We start from the raw sequence: 20,810 nt of genomic DNA, 5'->3' as shown, positions 1-20,810 counted from the left end.
CAGTACATTCAAACGTTAACATTAAATACATTATATCATTTATCCAACTTATTGTATGGTGGGGTAATTGTAAACATTCAAATGGCAATAAAACATAAACGTAGGCTGTCTGGTTTACGGTTTCTAATGATTTTCACCAGCAAACACCCACAGGATGAAAATCACCATTTAAAGTTGGAACCGAAAAGCACCAGTATGAGCTACTAGAGGCAAGTAGTGCCCATGTTAAGCTGCAGCAGCTGCAGACAGAAGGGCATGCCCAGGTATTCACCACTAGTGCTACCTGACCTATGGTTTAGCACAGTAGACTGCACTGGTAGTGAGAAGCTAGGAGGCGGATCAACGGTTTCGTCCAGGCCTTAAATGCAGAGATTCTGCCTCCTTCAGTTACAGTTGCCAGCCACCAAGGACCCTGCATGGGCCCCAGGACACAGGCAAGATGCCCACCCCTTGAGTAGGTCATTATGCCTGCCAGACGATTGGTACTTACTGGCAGAGGGAACATGAGTGCCTACTGTGGTTGTAGTTTCATCAGGCCAGTATCTAAGAGGGTGGGAAGGAGCAATGTGTCAAACACACCCACCCCATTGGGGGTCAGAATGCCTACCAGGCAATTGGTCTCAGCAGAATTTGACTGGTGGTGGAGCACTTTGCAATGATCGCTTAATCCAGTGGGGGTCAGAAAGCCTGCAAGGCAATTGATCCAAGTAGGCACTTACTGTTGATTGGAACAGGACTTCCTGCTTGGGTTTGGATCCCGACAGGCTATATCTAATTAGCTGGGAGCACTGTGCAAGCTCTCTCATCCTCATGTGGGACAGAAAGGCTGCAGATCAATTGTTCCTGGCATGTGCTAACTGGTGTGGCTGGGGAGTGGAGCATGCCTTTCTGCAGCTTACGCTCTAATGTTATGCCCAAGAAATAAAGTAAAAGCATTGACATTTGATGTAAAAAGGAGACAGAAAGTATATCATTTAGAGAGGTTGAATTGCACAAAGCTAAACCAGAAACCCTACGCTCAATCACAGCTTTCCCACATACGCGAGCTGTGTGTACTTAGGGAAATACTCTATTTCAAAAAGTTTCCTTTTAATTCTTTATCACATTTGAGAGCTCATTAAAATACATGATTTCAGAATTTGTGCTGCATAAGAAATAGAATGTTGGTGCATTTTTACCGAGAATCTAGGTCACAAAGGATGCACACAACAAAGGACTTGCCTCTTAGTCAGTGCTTAATTTGTAAAATATGAAGTGCAGTGCTCAAATGTTTGGTGGAGGCCACACCCACTTTTCTCTGCCTCCACCCATTTCCTCCACTGGCTCCACCCACTTACTATATTATCTCCACCCACATCCTCAACTGGCACTGCTAAACGTCATATGTAATACCCAATCTGGATTTCAGCAATGGAGCCTTCCCCATAGTAAGGTTTTTTTTTTTTTTTGATTTCAAAAGCTTTTATTGGCATCAGCAAGAATGGGGGGTCATTGTCCTTTACTGGGTTTTCCTCAGGTGCTCGTCTAGTGGGCCCCACATGTGTACTTTGGCGTTGTGTTCTTTCGAGAAATTGCCTGTGATGTTGTCTGCCCCTCTCAGGAAGGTGACCCAATTAATCCATGTTTTAAAGTTTGCTTTGGCTGTGTTCTTCCAGTTAGTCAGGATTATTTGAAGGGCTGCTGTGAGGAGTAATTCTAGTAGTTCTCTCTCTTCTCTACTTCTTAGGTTCGCGGTCAGGTGTTCTGTCGCCAGGCTTACGAAGCTGATTGTTAGGTCAGCTTTGAGCATGTCGTTTATGAAGGCGTTGATCTGTGTCCAAAACCTCTTGACTTTCGCACAGTTGAAGATGAGGTGTTCGAGGGTGCCTTCTTCTTTCTGGCAGTTCCAGCATTTGCCCGACTCTGCGATGCCGACCTTGTGGAGCTTGGACGGTGTCCAGTAGGCCCTGTGGAGGAGCCAAAACTTAGTTTGCGCTAGTTGTGGGGTGACTTTGTTTGTTGTCGCTGAGCTCCACCTTACAGCAGCTACACGACCTCCCGAACCAAGAGCTCTACAACTTCCTCAAGATCAAGACCGCTATAACGAAAGCGAACTTACATAAAGAGGAAGCAAGCATCATCAAATACATGCAAATCCTCAACTCATAGTAAGGTTTTGATAGGAGGTCCCCCTGCTCTCTGAAAATTTTGAAAAAGATCAAATCAAAAGTGCATTTAAAGCACAATTTTGGAATACATTAGCTAAAATCACTAATGCATTGAAAAGGGACAATTCCAGTGCTCAATGAGCCGATTTTCAGAAAGGACAATAACATTTTTAACAGAGTAGGAGTTTAAAGATACATTTTTACATAGCTTATGTGGCAAAAATAAACCAAAATGTGCTGAAAACACTCTAAACAGCTAAACTGAATAAAATCATGCAATACACTTGAATAAGTCACTTTGGCACTTCCAGTGGCCGAAGGGGTTTATGGTTCATGAATAGTAGAATATTCTTTTAAAGCGATTACTTTGAGAAACAATAAAATAAGGATTATTATCAAGTGGGCTTGTTACTATAACTTACTCCCCTGGAGGTATATGTGCAATTGTTAGACATTCAGACTGGTAAAATACATGGAACTTAACTGGTGTTTCCAAATGTAGTTCTGTATCACATAGACAAGACAGAATAGAAAAGAGGCATATATTCCAAATATGGCTTTTTAATTAAAGATTTGTATTTTAACATAAAGCACAGAAAAATGCCATCTCCCCAAAAAATGTTCTAGAGGTAACTAGGCCAAAAGAATAGGTAGAGGCTGCGCTGTTTGAATTTGACCGTATCATACCTATTAGTGCAAAATGACCATAGTGTCATACAAAATATAAATATATTCAATATATATATAAAAACGAAAAAACAAGTTAAGTCTTATAAAAACAAAATAAATATATAAAATAGAATAAATATAGCATCCAAACAAGGAAGACACAAATATAACAAAATATTAAAACAAATTGACACTGTCAATAAAGTGTAATAAATGCAAATAAATAACCTATAAACTAGAACAATAATTAAATATCCAAAGACAGTAAAGCACAACTTTTTCAAAACATTGCCATGACACGTGTTTTGTCAGTTGGACTGGGCTAGCATCTATTGTTCCAGAAAACCCCACAAACAGACTAAATTGCTTGTGCATTCCAAGTCTTCTTCTTTCCTTGCTTTACTCCTAGTGTCATGAGCTGCTCTTTGTCCCTTTGCAAGCCATGACTGAACATAGAGGATGGAATTGAATTCTTAAATAGTGGACCAACAAGATTGAAAAACATTAAAGAAGACGTTGTTTCAGTCAGCAATGATGCTCTTGTAGATGTGCATTTAAGATTAATTTGAGAAAAGCCCGCTCACATTCTGCAGTACTGATAGCAATAGTGTGCAAGGCCATCAAACGCTCCTTGGGCTGCCATTTAATTTCTTTTCCTACAGATTCCTTATACTCTCTGCAAGCATGTATGGTTTCTCGACTGGCAATGTTGAATCTTTTACAGAGAGACTCAATATCACTTTCACCATAAAGAACAGGTAGCTTATCAGGCTAGTACTGTTTGTAAAAAACTTTCACTTCGCTAATCAGTGTATCATTATCAGCTTTATGTCAGTGGAGTTAGTACCTCCTGTAGACAACAAACAAGGTCTTAGATTTTCTGCAAAGCTACGAAAAAACTGTTCTGTTCAATGATTTTGTCAGTGGTCTTTCCTTTGTGCAGCATCACACCTTGGAATACATTTTCTTCTATGGCCTTTTTAAACTGTGAGAAAGTTGGTCCTTTTCCTGTCTCTCATTACCTCAAACACTATTTGCCGACCAATAGCTCGATGAGCATCAATGATTGTAGAGTCATGTTTCTCTAACTCAAGTGATAACTCTTATAACTCCTGAAGAGCGTCATACATGAGGTAAAGATTAGCAACAAACTCGATAGATGATAATCGCCGCCCTAGGCCTGTGTACATATTTCTTGTTGAACTGTCATGGGAATCATCATCCGCTACACTAGTAAAGTGCTTGTAGAGAGGATACGCATTCCAAACAGCCTCCACTGTTCTGAAGCTTGATGCAACCCAACGAGAATCTAACACTCTACCTATTCTTCAAAGCTAAATGTCAAAAGCTTCTGCACATTCTCTTAGATCTTATCAGATGTAGCAAATAGAGAATACAGCTTATCAAGTATGTTTTTGAAATGATTTGTAGCGCCAATATCTTTTATGACATCATGAACGGCAAGTGCCAGGCGATGTGCTGAGCAGTGTCAGGCTACAATATTGGGAGAGATATTTTCTTGCAACCTCTTCACAACACCACTGTGGCGGCCAAAGTCCTCACTTATGTTAACTGAATTTTTTTTTGTGCAGATAGTAAACTGGTTACTATGCTGTCAGCTGACAAATCACTCAGCTCAATGAGGTTAACAAAAATATTAGCTGGGGAGTCCATGCCGGGTAGCTGCATTCACATATACACAAAGTACTTTACCTATTGAACGCAGCGGCTTCATCTAATAAAAGACTTACTTTTGGGGAAAATTCAATAATTTTGGCAAATATCTTCCTCTTCATTTTTTAGGATATGTGGTGTTGTATGTTTGAGCATGAACTTTGGAGTGCAAAATTTGCACCATGTCCAGTCCATTTAACTGGTAGCAGTCTATTTCGGTTTCAAAACCATATGCTGGTGTGTTCAGCTTTGCTTCCTTATAAGCTACACAGAATATTCTGGCTGTTGCTACATTTGTACTGATTGTGCTTTTGCAGTTACTTGCAATACAGGACAATATTTAGCGTTTTCTAAGATTTTTTTGAAAGTTGCAACATAAGCCTTGCTTTGTGCATGTTCTCCAATCTTTTTCCTCAATGATTGCTGCTGCTGTTCTATATTGGTGCAATATGCCTTCACTGTAGACTCAGTCCATTCTTTGGACAATTTCATTCCCCTGGATTTCTCAGCATCAAGATTACAGACTTGGCGACACCCAGAAGAGCCAAGATTAGGGCCTTTAACAATTAACCACGAATCCTTGCGTTGGAAATATATTTTTTCGTCATGTTTCCAACCTTTAGGAAGAATACCTTTCCTAAAAACTCTGTCGGAATGTGGTTTCAGTGATAATATGTCAAACTGTTTGCTTGTGCGTGTTGTTTCCTCTGTCTCTGTCGCAATCTCCACAGCATGATGCTGCTCATCTCTAAGAGGACTATCTTCTGTCTTTCCTTCTGTAGGGGTGATAACGATGCTGCTAGCAGTAGTGTCACTCTGATCTAGTGCCTTCTCTCACACTTCATCTTCCTTGTTCCCTTCATCCATTGGAAGTACATGGTCTTTTCTAGCAAGTTTGCAAGCAGGCTCCTCATCATCTTTGGGCTTAAATTTTGTGAAGTAGCTTGAAATCTTCATCTGTCCAGTTTGTGACATTCTAGGGAAGCAAAGTGAAAGAAAACACGCTAGACATGTGCAAAGTGTGATGCCAATTTATCTAAGTAACAGGCACAATTAATATTTATTTGCAACTTGCACCAAAGACATTTCTACATCCGCACATTCATTACCATCCATGACTGACTACAAGTACAACCTAAATGGATCCTAATTTGCCTACCCAAATTCAGGCCTCTTCAATTCATAACCCTGACTGCCCTGCAGCGCTCACTGGAAAGACACACAAAGTCTTTAAAGTTTGCCTTATTTTTAAGCTTTGGCTTCCGGTATTACTACAAAAGCAGGATGAAGTGGCAGTATGCAGAGTTAGTTACACACTGTGATTCACAAAATGTATTAATTGACACCCAGGGCCGGACTGGAAACCCAAAGCAGCCCTGGTAAGTTGTGTTAGACCAGCCTGCATAAGGTGCGTAGCAAGCGAGCGCAGCGAGCTTAACGACTGCTAGGGGTGTTGGGGGGGGGGGGGAATTCCCCCCTCAAGAACATTTTGTAAAAAGAAAGACCAAAATGGTGCACAACACATTTCTCATTACAGATTTACCTGTTTTAACTTTCAAAGCTTAGTAAATCGTAATTGATGACCTGACATAAGTACCTAGGCCATAAACCATGGAAATGTCACACATAAGCATCCAATCAATCAATCAATCATAGCATTTGTAAAGCGCACTACATACCTGTGAGGGTCTCAAGGCGCTTGGGGGGGGGGTGCTGCTACTGTTCGAATAGCCAGGTCTTGAGGAGTCTCCTGAAGGTTAGAAGGTCTTCGGTCTGCCGTAGGCAGATGGGGAGGGTGTTCCACGTCTTGGCGGCGAGGTGGGAGTATGATCTGCCACCGGCGGTCACTCTTCGGATGCGGGGGATGGTGGTGAGGGCGTGGTCTGCGGAGTGGAGCTGGCGGGCGGGGGTGTAGAGGCTGAGTCGTCTGTTGAGGTACGCTGGTCCGGTGTCATGGAGTGCCTTGTGAGCTTGGGTGAGGAGCTTGAAGGTTATCCTCATGTTCATGGGGAGCCAGTGCAGGTCTTTCAGGTGGGGTGTGATGTGGCTGCGGCGGGGCATGTCCAGGATCAGGCGAGCGGAGGCGTTCTGGATGCGCTGGAGTCGTTTCAGGAGTTTGGCCGGGGCTCCTGCGTAGAGTGCGTTGCTGTAGTCCTGTCTGCTGCTGACGAGGGCCTGGGTGACCGTCCTTCTAGTTTCGGTGAGGATCCACTTGGAGATCCTGGAAGCATGCGGAGGGTGTTGAAGCAGGAAGGGGAGACGGCGTTGACCTGCTTGTTCATGGAGAGTGAGGAGTCGAGGATGACCCCTAAGTTTCGTGCGTGGTTGGTGGGTCTAGGGGGTGCTCCTAGTGCCGTTGGCCACCAGGAGTCATCCCAGGCCAAGGGGGTGGAGCAGAGAATGAGGACCTCCGTCTTGTCCGAGTTCAGCTTCAGTCGGCTGTTCCTCATCCAGTTGGCGATGGCCTTCATTCCTTCGTGGAGGTTGGTTTTGGCGATGCGGGGGTCGTTGGTGAGCGAGAGGATCAGCTGGGTGTCGTCGGTGTAGGAGATGATGTTTAGGTCGTGCTGTCGGACGACGTGGGTGAGTGGTGCCATGTAGACATTGAACAACGTTTGGCTGAGAGATGAGCCTAGGGGTACGCCGCAGATGATCTCGGTGGCTTCGGAGCGGAAGGGGGGGGAGGTGGACACTCTGGGTTCTCCCGGAGAGGAAGGAGGTGATTCAGTCCAGGGCCTTCTTTTGGATTCTCGCATCGTGGAGGTGCGTTCTCAGTGTGCAGCGGCAGACTGTGTCGAAAGCGGCTGACAGGTCCACGAGGATGAGGGCCGCGATTTCTCCGGTGTCGAGCATGATCCTGATGTCATCGGTGGCGGCGATGAGGGCAGTTTCTGTGCGGTGGTTGCTGCGGAACCCTGACTGGGATGGGTCCAGGATGTTGCTCTCTTCGAGGAATCTGGTCTGTTTGTTGACGGCATTTTCGATGACCTTCGCTGGGAACGGGAGCAGGGAGATGGGTTGTATGTTTTTGAGGTCCTTGGGGTCCGCCTTGGGTTTCTTTAGTAAGGCGTTGATCTCTGCGTGCTTCCAGCTCTCCGGGAAGGTCGCTGTCTTGAAGGGGATGTTGATGGTTTTCCGGAGGTGAGGTGCGATGGTGCTGCTGGGTTTGTTGAAAATGTGGTTTGGGCAGGTGCCTTCCGAGGATCCGGAGTGGACGATGTTCATGCTCTTGATGGTGTTGTCATCGTTGATATTGGTCCAGGCGAGCAGCCGGTTGGTGCGGGTGGTGGTCGCGGGAGCGTGGTGTCATCTGTTGCCAGGGTGGTGACGGCATCGAAGCTATCGTGGATGTCTGCGATCTTGCGATGGAAGAAGGCGGCCAGCGAGTCGCACAGGTCTTGTGACGGTGGGATGTTGTTGGTGTTGGAGCTGGGGTTGGAGAGTTCCCTCACAATGCTGAAGAGTTCTTTGCTGTTGTGTGCGTTGTTGTCTAGGCGGTCTCTGAAGGTGGTCCTTTTGGCGGATCTTATGAGTTGGTGGTGTCGGCGGGTGGCATTCCTGTGGGCTGTGTAGCTTTCCGGTGTTCTTACGCGGGTCAAGTTTTTTTCTAGTTTTCTACAGGTTCGCTTGGAGGCCTTCGGTGAGCCAGCTGGCTTTCTTGCTGGTGTGGGTGTTGGGGGGGGGAGGGGGTTTCTTGAGTGGGGCGAGGGTGTTGGCGCAGTCGTTGATACATTGTTTGAGGTTGCGGTGTTGGGTCGGATGGGTCTGCAGGTGGGCTCTGGGTGAGGGCAGCAGTTAGCTGGTCCTCGGTGATCTTGCCCCAGCTGCAGCGAGGCATCTGCTGGGTGTGGTGGTGTGTGGTGGGTTTCCGGAAGGTGAAGTGGATGCAGCGGTGGTCGGTCCAGTGGAGTTCGTGGTGCGGTCGAAGAAGACATGGGTGCTCGCTGAGAAGATGTGGTGTGTGGGTGCTGTGACGAGTTGTCGGAGTCTGAGGTTGCAGAGGTTGTCGATCAGGGTGGAGGAGTTGGCGTTGTTGTTGTTCGAGGTGGAAGTTCAGGCCCCCTAGGAGGATGTAGTCCGTGGAGGCGAGGACGTGTGTGCTGACGAGGTCAGTGATGGATTCTCTGAACTGCGGTCAGGGTCCGGGGGGTCTGTAGATTAGGGTGGTGTTGGGGTCGGTGTGGATCTGGAAGTGCATTTGTTTGGCGGTGCAGAGGGTGTCGTCGGTGTGTGATGAGATTTTGAGAGTGTTTCTGTGGACGACGCCAATTCCTCCTCCTATTCCGTTGGTGCAGTCCTTGCGGGTGATCTTGTAGCCTTCCGGGATGGCTATGGCGATGTCAGGTGCCGAGGAGGGGGTCAGCCAGGTCTCTGTCAGGAAGGCGACCTTTGGGGCATTGGTGTCGAGTAGGTCCCAGAGTTCAAAGGCGTTTTCGCGGGCGGAGCGGGTGTTGAACAGGATACATCTGTGGAAGTTGGTTTCCACGTTGGGCGGGTTGGCGAGCCTGATGCTTGTGAAGCTGCAGTTCCGGCAGGAGAAGGGTCCTTGGGTGCGTTTCGGGGTGGCGTTGACTGCTTGGAGAGTGCTGGGGTCGTAGCGGGCATCGTGGTGTGTGCGGGGGCCAGGGTTCCTGGTTCTGGGCGCGGTCCAGGCGTGGACGGGCGCAGATGGGCTTGCCTGAGGAGCGCCTCCGGCACACCAGCAGCGCACCCGCTGCGCACACCCGCTGTGCGGCCGCGCAGCATCTGGCATATATGGGAGGTGGGAGGGAGGAGAAGCTGGGAGGTGGGAGCAGCGAATGGGCAGTGGGCAGTCAGGGGGGCCGGCCACTGGGGGCACAGCGTCGGGGGAAACCAGTGGTACAGAAATCAAAATGGGGCACAAAAGAGGAGGAAACAGTGGCACAGAAAGCAAAAAACAGGGCACAGAGAGGGAAATAGTGGCACAGAGAGCAAAAAAACGGGGGCACAAAGGAGGGGGAAACAGTGGCACAGAAGCAAAAACCGGGGAACAAAAGAGAGGGAAACAGTGGCACAGAGGCAAAAAAAACAGGGCACAAAAAACTGAGGATGAGCACACTTACGAGCGAGTCCTCAGCAGCGGCAGCTGTGGCAGGGGCACACAGGCGGAGCTGACACAGAATTGTAATGGATATCATTATTTTCATAATCGTTTATCTCTATATCTGACATGGTTATCCCCGGGCGGATTTCTCTGCCAAAGAATATATAGCGCTCTACACGTTAATATTGGTGCAACAATACTGCAAGCATTGCTGAATAAATGTATTCGCCCAAAAACGAAACAAGCTTATTTTAGGCAAATGTGCTTTTGCTTCAAAATGTGAATCGCCCCATTTGGTCCATAAGAAAAATGTATAACAAAAAATGCTTCAACAAAATAAAGATAATACAAATTTGTAAAATAAAAACAATATATGTGAGAAAACAACACATACAGTTCAAGAAAAAAGGTTGATCTTCTTGCTACAAAAACAAATTGATTTATATAGAGGGCCTCATTTATGAAACCCCGTGGCTCCTAGAACGTCACTTTTTGTGCTGCCCAGGTGGCACATGAGCCTGCTCCATATTTACCAAGTAGCACTAAGCCACTTTTTTAGGTTGAGCATTCGAGACCTCTTGTATAAACTTCAGTATATACTTTTGTGTGTATGTAGGCTGTGGGCTCTGGAGATCAGCCCTAGGACTTGTCTGCTTGCGCTTAGGGACTTTTTTTCTGTTCAACTGCCTCTATTTAGCTTTCTTGATAGTAAACGACCAGCAGAGTTAGAAAAAACATACCACTTTAGCATTCTCTAGATTCCATTCCCTAGAAATGGTCTTCCACGAGCATCCGTAGACAATATTTTTTTTCTTCGAATCTTGTATTTTCAGTGATATGACCACCGAAGGCCCAGATTTTATATTAAAAACAGAGTTTTGGAATAGACCATTTCCTGTTGACAGGCAATATTTCTCTCCATGTGTTTCCATACTTGGCGTGCCACGCAGTTTGGCGCTTACTTTCTCTTCATGTTAAAGAACAGTAGATGTTTCCTAGGCTTATTTGCTGCATGGCTAAATACATATAAGGTCTAAAGGCGAGACCGATTGAATTGCAAATGCTTGTTTGGTTAATGGTGCCTCGTAAATATCGTTCCCTTTAACGCAGTTTTCAGCGTGCAATGGGTGTTGCTGGGGGCGTGCTCAGCAACCTCTGTGAATTTTTGACACTGCCCCAGATTTAGGAGAAGTCATAAATCTGAGGCAGTGCCAAAAACGTACGCCTCCCATGGGAGGCACAACGAGGAGAAATATTGTTATTTCTCCTCATTTTTCAATTTTCTATGTGTGCTGCAGCACACATAGCAAGAGGAGAAAGCCTTGTGATTGTTTTTGTGAAGGAAGGTTTCACTTCCTGCCCAAAAAGAATCATCCCTGCAACCCAGACACCCATGCACCATGGTGCAAAGGGGCCTGCCTTGGCGCACAGCAGGAAAGCATTCGGTGCTGCCCTACGGCAAAACCTCATACATGAACCCCAGAGTTTTTATTTTTTTAAATTGTGAGCTGAAAATTACATCTAAATTCACACACAAAATGTAATTATTAGTCATGTGTAGCACAGTCAAATTTGCCAAATGGCCAACTCTACTTGGAGCTTGTTTCAGCAAATACCAATTTAAAATATATTTAATCAGAAGTCAGTCAGAGAAGTAATCTGGGACGAATTTATCAATTTATTTTTGTCCTTTAAGACTTTAGGACAAAGCCCAAAATGCAAAGTAAAAGAGGACAAGGGAGAAACTGAAATCTCCTTTATAGAGTTACACCCAGGACAAGGTAATTTGTTACTACAATTAGTAGATGACCTAATGTGACTGGGACACGACAGTAGTGCATTCTGTGACGTGTGGTGGTGGTTGCATTCAATTGAACCAATTAGGCTAACATATCATCCGAAAAGTATCATTTGTGAAAGGAAAGTCCAGGACTGGGAAAACTGAATTCCAGTGACATGGATTCCTCTGAGAATCAGAACGGAAACCACAAACGCTAAAATGTGATAGATTATTACACAAATTACCATGACTAGAAACATGGGATTCGCGTGACACATCCATCGAAAATCTCTAGTTACAAGGTAACGGATTCATTAAATTAGGGACTTGTATATTTATTTCCCGTCTTGGTATGGTCCGATTGTCCTCTGGCTAGTGATGGTTGCCAACATCTAGGACTGGCTGCTAAGCGTGATAATGACGAGACGCAAATGAATTTATTTAAACATGACGTAGACACTACCTTTCAGCATTTATTAATAGAGTGGTTCGTGAAAATTAATGCACCTCTTAGTTACGTAGTTTAAAATCATTTTCAACTTAGCTTAAAAAAACGAACACATTAACAGTGATTTTGTAACTACATGAGAAGGCCAACTCGTAGCTGCAAATGGCCCCATGTTTCAGACTTGGCCACTAGTTATAAACAGGGAAACAGAAACTAGGGATCCCAGCATGTTTTAGCGACTGCCTGAAATCCAAGATCCTCTAAAACGCACCTTTGGAAAGGGGACAGTTAATAGCTACTTTTATGTACTTGTATGTAAATATATCAATTGAAAATAAAAAAATTAAAAAAATCAAAATCCGCAAGAACAACGTTAGCCAGTTTGTAACTCGGGGTCTTAACATATCTTCCGTGATTTGAAGGCAGTAAATAAATTGTGCTATATGAAAGAATGCGGGCTTCAATTATAATCCTATTTCATCATAAAAAACACATAACTTGTTATACTGGTGCTGCATTCAAAACAAATCCGTGCTAGTAACCTGAAAAACAGCCTTACTATAGTATTTTCTTCAATGATGCCCCAGATGAAGTTGTAACGTTCTGCTTTCTTTGAGGAAAACCTAGCAACTCACTGTAGCGTGCATTAATCGGTATATTGGTTTCACCTGTTTTAAGATTCAACTGACAATCTGTGCTTTCAGTGTAGCCACGTCATCTTTGAAAACTTCCTCCTTTAGTCAGCAGGATTTGGAATTCTGGGAGAGTATTTTTGCATTTCCAATTAGTCATGGTCATGGGGAAATAAGTCGGCAGCTGTGCTTCATATGTTGTGTAACATTATGGAGGTTGCCATGTCACATTGCATATGCCGAAGACTATTTTCCCAGGCTCAGTAAGTTGTACAGAAAAATCAGTGCATTCTGGGAGTTGAAGTCTTCTTCATTTACTTCAGTTTAAGCAATCGGACTTTAAGTCCTGGTGTGCTTAGTGTTTCGATAAAAAAAAACACAATTCTCTGAACATGGATATGGTTACCTGATGACTCCATGTGCCCTTGATCCCGTGCCGCCAGTCCTGGGCCTCCTTTGACAAATCAATGCATTCTGGGAATTGTAGTATTGTCCAGTTTCAAATGACCCAATTCGACCAAGACATCACAATGATATGTAATAAGGAAATGAAGGACTGGAAGAATGGAATGTGATGTTTGTGCTTTTATATGCAAAAGACTACCAAGGTTGTGGAGCATGCTTTAGTCGCCTAACCAACTTACAAACTGAGTGGAAACATTTTGGTGTTGAGGATGGGTGGTGTTGAGGATGGGAGGCGACAAAGTGGCCACATAGTATGTGTCTAACTATCACTTGGTCCTGGAAGGTGGATGACAAGCCCGTTCCAATGTATGCTGTCATTAGATTTTTTCGGTTGCACAATTATTAGTGGCCCAGTGTTTGTATCTATTGATCTTGGAGGAACTAGTTCAGAGAGGTGAGGCATAAGGATGAAATAGACACATTGGTGTATAAATCAGGAAGATAGAGAGGTGAAGAGTGAAGAAGCAGTCGGTATAAATGTAGCAATCTATGAATAAGATTTCGAGGTAGATGAGGGGATGCTTGATGACTTAGGGTGAAATTTCGAGGTAGATGAGGGGATGCTTGATGACTTAGGGTGGGATTTCGAGGTAGATGAGGGGATGCTTGATGACTTAGGGTGGGATTTCGAGGTAGATGAGGGGATGCTTGATGACTTAGGGTGGGATTTCGAGGTAGATGAGGGGATGCTTGATGACTTAGGGTGGGATTTAGAGGTAGATGAGGGGATGCCTGATGACTTAGGGTGGGATTTCGAGGTAGATGAGGGGATGCTTGATGACTTAGGGTGGGATTTCGAGGTAGATGAGGGGATGCTTGATGACTTAGGGTGGGATTTCGAGGTAGATGAGGGGATGCTTGATGACTTAGGGTGGGATTTCGAGGTAGCTGAGAGGATGCTTGATGACTTAGGGTGGGATTTCGAGTTAGATGAGGGGATGCTTGATGACTTAGGGTGACAAGTTAATGACTGGTTTAATTAACCTTGTGGAGACGTTTAAAGCTGGCTCACTTCTGTGCTGACATCAGAGCGCCTTGTGGCAGTACAAGGAGATGGGCGTGGTGGCGGCTCCTCCGCTAAGGTGGAGGAGCGTCGTCCCACTGCTTTGCAGCAGTGAGATAAAGGAAACGTAAAATGATAATAACTCGATGTTATTATCCTTTTATGTTTTCCTGCAGCAGCAGCTATTTGGGCAGGGCTGGACTGCTCACACAGGAGGAGTGCTTTGCCCACTCTAAGTGCCAATGAATGTTTGGCCGGCCAACGGAGGAGAGACGCAGCAATCAGGTAAGTTTTCTTTTTTTTTTTTTTTTTTACACCCCCATCCCAATCCGTGCTGGCCGCCACTGCAGCATGTTGAAGCATGTGTATTTAGGGTGAGTACTTTGACCTTGAGGTGAAAAAGTCATGTGGGAATGAAGCAGGACTATTATAATGAGCCAGTTTGCTCAGGGCCGGTGCACTTACAAACACTGGCTGTGTGGAATCGGAAAAAACATTGAAAAGCATTTGAATGGAAAATTCTAATACACAGCCCCCTTTTTGTCCACTGTGGTCTAGGCATTGCATCTTGAGGCCACTGGGAAATCCATAAGCCGGCCTTGTTATGAGAAGGTGATAAAAAAAAACCAAAAATATATTTGAAAATAAAGAGAGGGGTGGCTAGGGACTGAGCGTCGGAAAATTCATGCCATAAGCAGATAAGAGAGGCGGTTAGTGAGGAGTTAGAAAAACAACTGATATTAACATGGGGGTCAAGAGTGCAAGAGACAAAACAGTTGAATGTTGAGCCTGTGATGTCCTAGTAGTGTAAGGTCGTGAGAACTGTTTTATGGTTGACCATGTTGATGGCTGAGGCAGGATCAGGAGAATGGGATCAGCATGCATGCAGTTGTGGGCTGCTGCCATGATGAAGTTAGAGCCCTAGGGAAGGGCATTTTCCTCTCCTAATTAAACCTCCTAAAGTATTCTCATCAGTTAAATATACTTTATCCTGTGTTTGCTCTTTTGTTCCATCCTCATACCCCAGGTAGTGTTCCTGACATCTTCGGGAAAGCCGCGGTTGTCCCAATATTGAAAGAAACCTAATGATGATCCTGTAACTGAACTCATTCCAAACCTCAGGTGACACAGTGACTCATATTTCCAAAGGCAAATCATCACTTGTCAATAAAGGAAATAGATTATCATAAGAGAAACGGACACTAGTTACACCTTATGACCATTGGTACAAGGGGTAGATCAGAGTATCCTCAAAAAACTCAATGTATTTGTTGGTTGATGGTGCGGTATATCTGTTTCATCCGCCCCACATTAGAGTTGTGGCAGTTATCATTGGATACTCCAAAATAGTGATTTTGCCAGCCTCAACCCGAGGCGCCTCTGGTCTAGAGTGCAGTGTCCAGAGAAGTGAATGAAAAAAGTGTGAAAGTAAATTGTAGAAAAAAGGAAAAAATTGTTAAAAATGGAAAACAACCCAGTGAATTTTAATGTAAGGTTGATTAACCACAGGAGGTTAAAAATAAGAGATACTACTCATTAGACCAAGTTACTGGATCTAGCAGTATAGTAGGAAGATCGTCGACATGTTTCAGCTCCCTGGGCCTGGAAGGGTCTACGGAGCTTTCGTCAGGACTAACAAACATAGATTCGTACTTACACTATTTGTGTAGTATTAATTTCGATATGGTCGTTTTCTGAGATATATTGTTGAAAACTACTCCTCCAAACTCTGATTCAGAGGAGCCCTATACTTCATCGAGGTCCCGCTGTATTTCTTAAAAGCCCAGAGCCGCGTGCATGGATGCTTCCTGCCTTGTGCTGACTCTGCCCCCGGGTGTGACATGTCGACGATCTTCCTACTATACTGCTAGATCCAGTAACTTGGTCTAATGAGTAGTATCTCTTATTTTTAACCTCCTGTGGTTAATCAACCTTACATTAATATTCACTGGGTTGTTTTCCATTTTTAACAATTTTTTCCTTTTTTCTACAATTTACTTTCACACTTTTTTCATTCACTTCTCTGGACACTGCACTCTAGACCAGAGGCGCCTCGGGTTGGGGCTGGCAAAATCACTATTTTGGAGTATCCAATGATAACTGCCACAACTCTAATGTGGGGCGGATGAAACAGATATACCGCACCATCAACCAACAAATACATTGAGTTTTTTGAGGATACTCTGATCTACCCCTTGTACCAATGGTCATAAGGTGTAACTAGTGTCCGTTTCTCTTATGATTAATCTATAACTTGCCTTGGGGAATGAAACGGATGTCTCAATCCCTTATCCCTCATTTTGATTAACTACAATAAAGGAAATAGACCATCTGCTTCAATTTTTCCTTTGCCATTTTGAATACAATGTCTTCATCATTTGAATTAAATTCAATTCCCTTTAGGGTACAATAAATGGAACAATTGCCTTTGCACAATCCTGATATAATTAAAAACGACAGATCAATATCTCTGCTGCTTTATTGCACTAAAAATTTGGAATCACATGAGGTGCAGGAATTATACACACAGTTGCAGGCAATTTCCTACATCTGCAATAAGCATGTTTTTTACCCGAAACACAACACTGATACAGATTAGTTTCAGTGATTGATGATCTAAGGAAGGAATTGGTAAGAGGACAAGCCATGGTTCTAATTTTGCTTGATCTAGCGACAGCCTTTGATACGGTTGACCATAAGATCATATTCTGCCGGCTCTAGGCAGCTGTACAAAAGGGGGTGGTGATGGACGGAGCATCTGAACCAATCAAACACTCACACCCAGTCAAAAGATCTGGGTTTGATCCATCACCGTTCTTTAGCCCACTCTGCTACCCCAGTTCAGACATGGCTATATGCAAATCAGTCTGACCCTGTGCCTCATGGGAACAGTCCAGCCCGAACTGCCAAGCCATGCCTTCCCTGGACCGGAAACAAGCTTCCGAGGACTGGTTTCTGGCATTCCAGCCGTCTTAAGACCGGCTTGCTTGAATCCAGTGGCAAAGTGAGCAAGGGACTCACGTCTGAGCATACCCTGCCACACTTATGGTGGCCAAAGCGGTACAAAAGGGGGTGGTGATGGACGAAGCATCTGAACCAATCAAACACTCACACCCAGTCAAAAGATCTGGGTTTGATCCATCACCGTTCTTTAGCCCACTCTGCCACCCCAGTTCAGACATGGCTATATGCAAATCAGTCTGACCCTGTGCCTCATGGGAACAGTCCAGCCCGAACTGCCAAGCCATGCCTTCCCTGGACCAGAAACAAGCTTCCGAGGACCGGTTTCTGGCATTCCAGCCGTCTTCAGCCCGGCTTGCTTGAATCCAGTGGCAAAGTGAGCAAGGGACTCACGTCTGAGCATACCCTGCCACACTTATGGTGGCCAAAGCGGTACAAAAGGGGGTGGTGATGGACGGAGCATCTGAACCAATCAAACACTCAGTACACCCAACTAGATGGCAAAAAGCCTTGGCATAATAATTGATCACAAACTGTCTATGAGACCGCAAATTAATAATATGGTCGTAAAAGGCGTTTTTACTCTTCAGACAACAAGGCAGCTCACTCCATATCTTTCTTCAAAAGCAATTAAATCAATCATGGCAGCAATGATTGGAAGAAGATTCGATTATGTTAACAATATTTATTTAGGACTGCCAGACTATGATGATCCAAATCACCTTCAAATACTCAAGACTGCTGCAGCTAGGTTGGTGCTAAATGCTCCCTGCAGAGCACATACACTCCAGTTGCCAATAGCACATGACATCCAATTTAAAGTCTGTTGCTTAGTCTTCAAGGCTAGGCATGGCTTAGCCCCAGATTTCTTGCTCAACATATAGCTGTGAATATGCCTACCAGGGTTTTTAATTCTGCCATGGCCAATGTTTTAGTGATACCCAGGTACCAGAAAACTAGAATAGGAGGTCGTAGGTTCTCAGTTTCGGCCCTAACGATAACTCCCTCTCAACACCCATCTGGGTAGAAACATCCCTTGGACCTTTCAGATGGGTACTGAAAACATGGATCTTCAAGAAGGCACTTGGTTCTTGAAGGTAGCAGCTGACATAAGAGCAACGCTTCCCAAGGACTTAGCGCCATGATACCTTGGGGTAAATGAGCGCTATACAAGTCTTCATAACCATAACCATCCTCCTTTCTGTCTGCCCACCACTATTTCCTGGACTTTTTATCCTATTTTTGTTCCTCCCCTTGGTGTGGCCTGGAATCTTTTCCTCTATACCAATACCCTCCCTTCAATCAATCAATCAATCAATCATTTGTAAAGCGCACTACATACCCGCGAGGGTCTGAAAGCGCCGGGGGCGCAAAACAAGTCAATCCCTTATGATATCTCTTCCCTCATTTCTCTCTGTTTTCCTGCAATTTTTCAATTTGTTTTTTAAGAACCTTTGATGCGGAGCTTATTGTAGTTTTTGTTAGTTTCATTGTTATCAACTCCTTGTAACAAGCTGTCCATCTCCATTGTTGTGTAGCTTGTACAGTGCACTGGCACCTGCCTTGGGGTGAGATGCCCTGTACAAAAATGGAAATACATAAACTAACAAATTCTCCTTTGAGTGGAGCAATCACAATCTTAGCAAGAGGGGAGTTGAAGATGTTCTGGGTGGAGAGGCAGAAGATGAGGCTGTTGAATGTGAATTCTCTCTCCAAGTGCAACTGACATTTCTTGCACACTCCTAGCCCTTCCCACTTCTGAGTGGGCGCGATCCTCAGACAGCCCGGAGTATTGTGCTTCTGCACAAGGCAAGCTTAAAGAGGTAATTGCGGTCTGAGGAGCTTGACAAAACTACTTGGAATTACTGGCAGCATGCCTTCCATCATTTTACCTGCTAGTGCTGTTACTACCAGGAACCAACAATACATAAATATGTCTATGTGCAACGAAAACAAGCATTGGAGTTGCTTTTGTTGGTATTGGGGCTAATGCCAATGTTTTTTACCTATGCAAGAGATATGCCCTCCCCACCTTAATAACCCCTTCGCTGCAGGGTGTTTTCCCCCCGCTGTGAAGGTGGAGGGGGGCCGCGCGCAGCGCTGCTGTGCTTGTGACGAGCTCGGCTCATCAGGAGGCACAGTGCAGCTGCACTCATGACGAGCGGAGCACGTCACAGCCACACCCGTTTTGGAACGTTCAGCACAGCGGGGAAATTATCCCCGCGTGTGAACGTTGCAACGGTCATGACGAACTCAGCTCGTCATGAGTGCAGCTCAACTGTGCCTCATGACGAGCTGAGCTCGTCATGAGCATGGAAGAGGTTAAAAAAAGAACTTTGTTGTGGGTTTTTTATGTGGTACACGGGGAGATTAAGGGATATGAAGCAACGGAAGTAGTTGTGGGAGAGGTGAGGGGAGGCACAGGGAGATAAAGACACAGCAAACAGTTTTTTTGCTATGGAAGTTTTATCACACAAGTAAACAGAACAGTTAATAAGCAAGGAGGCAGGTCAAATAAAAAAAGAGTTCTCTTTAAGTATAAATAATCTGAACAGTAAGAACACATATAAGAGTGCCAGTCCCCATGGGAGGATACAACATTTGAAAAGGAGGGATTACTAAATGTATTTCTCAATGAAAAGCCCGCATTTCTAAAGGACAGTAAGAGGAACCAATGAAAAAGATGGGTGTTTTTTGAAGCCCCTAGCCAATACACAACATGTCTCTTTGAGACAGCGTATGCAGCAGTGTCTAGGTTAGACCTAAAAACAGACACTCCCGACAAAACTGCTCAATTATTTTCCCTTTGATCAGGAAAATGAATAACAGACCTCAGCAGCGGCATTAATTGGCGATGTCAAGTTGCATAAAACACTGAAACATAACTACAGTCAGCTCACCTTTGTGAAGCAATGCTAAGTTGTTCATCATGCTCATTTACGTCATTGGCGGAACAAGGGCGATATTGCCTAATTCTCACAAAGAAAATGGCCGCCACCAAGGGGTTGGGTAGTTAAAAGACAGTCATATTTGAGACAAAGTATGACCTCACAGGCCTGGACCCTGGAGCTACAGCACTAATAATAGGAGTGTCACTCCGAGTAATTAATTAAATAGAGGTGAGCGAGCCAAAGAAAGATGGAGCTGGTGTAAGCCGGAAGGCAGGCTTCGGCTAATACTGAATTTATCTGGGACTCTTTAGCCACAAACAAGCTGGGCCTGGCTGTCCCAGGTGCAACAGAGCTGTGCGTGTCTGCATGCGTGTCTGCTCATGAGCATGATTGCATGTGAGTGTACGCGGTTGGGGATGTGTTTCAAGATAATGTATGGTCATACAAGAGATGTTAGTGAGTTGAATCACGTGAGCAGGAAGCTGAAGCCCTAACACGAACAACACAGGTAAACTCACCACCATGATCAACCAAGGCTGAGAAGGACATTCAGGACATGGAGTAAGTTGGGAAATGTGTGATGGTCAGGGTGTGCTTTTTAAAAGGTGGCCATCAGAGAGGGCCATTGTTTGAACCTGAACACATGAAATATTTTACTATACTAATTCAAAACTAATCCTTATGGGTTCCAGAATAGCGTGCTTCTCACCAAAAAGTGCTTCAAAACCCAAACAGGGGTAGCAAGCGCTATATAAGTAGAAACCTCTTTCCCTCTTCTATTCCGCCGCCCACCCTTCTCTATCCAAATAATTGAATGACATATCCACCACTCAAATTACTTCATATTTCACTATACTAATTTTCAACACTAATCCTTTATGGGTTCCGGAGTAGCGTGCTACTCGCCAGAAAAGCGCTTCAACGCCCAACAGGGTTAACAAGCGCTATATAAATACAAACCTTTTTTCCTCTTCTATTCTTCCGCTATCCTTCCGAATCCAAATAACTGACTAATTTATCCACCACTTAAATTACTTTCATATTTCACTATACTAATTCAACATGAATCCTTTAT

The 20,810-nt window shown here is 44.6% G+C and overlaps 1 protein-coding gene across 3 annotated transcripts in view; it reads right to left on the bottom strand.

Moving 5' to 3' along the window:
• Nucleotides 1–20,810, bottom strand: part of LOC144824780 (uncharacterized) — a 106,957-nt gene that overhangs the window by 40,337 nt on the left and 45,810 nt on the right. Inside the window, exon 1 of one of the 3 annotated variants that reach the window (XM_078683789.1) lies at nucleotides 12,452–12,511. The exons of 1 other annotated variant lie outside the window; for it this stretch is intronic. The gene's annotated coding sequence lies outside the window, so the exon portion shown is untranslated. Of the gene's footprint in view, nucleotides 1–12,342; nucleotides 12,512–20,810 lie in introns of those variants that run through there. One more of the 3 variants, XM_078683786.1, reaches the window with a different exon arrangement.

This window comes from Lissotriton helveticus, chromosome 3_1 (genome assembly GCF_964261635.1).
Source record: "Lissotriton helveticus chromosome 3_1, aLisHel1.1, whole genome shotgun sequence".
NCBI lineage: Eukaryota > Metazoa > Chordata > Amphibia > Caudata > Salamandridae > Lissotriton > Lissotriton helveticus.
Note: the sequence above shows the minus strand (reverse complement) of the source record. Positions and strands in the feature narration are given on the sequence as shown.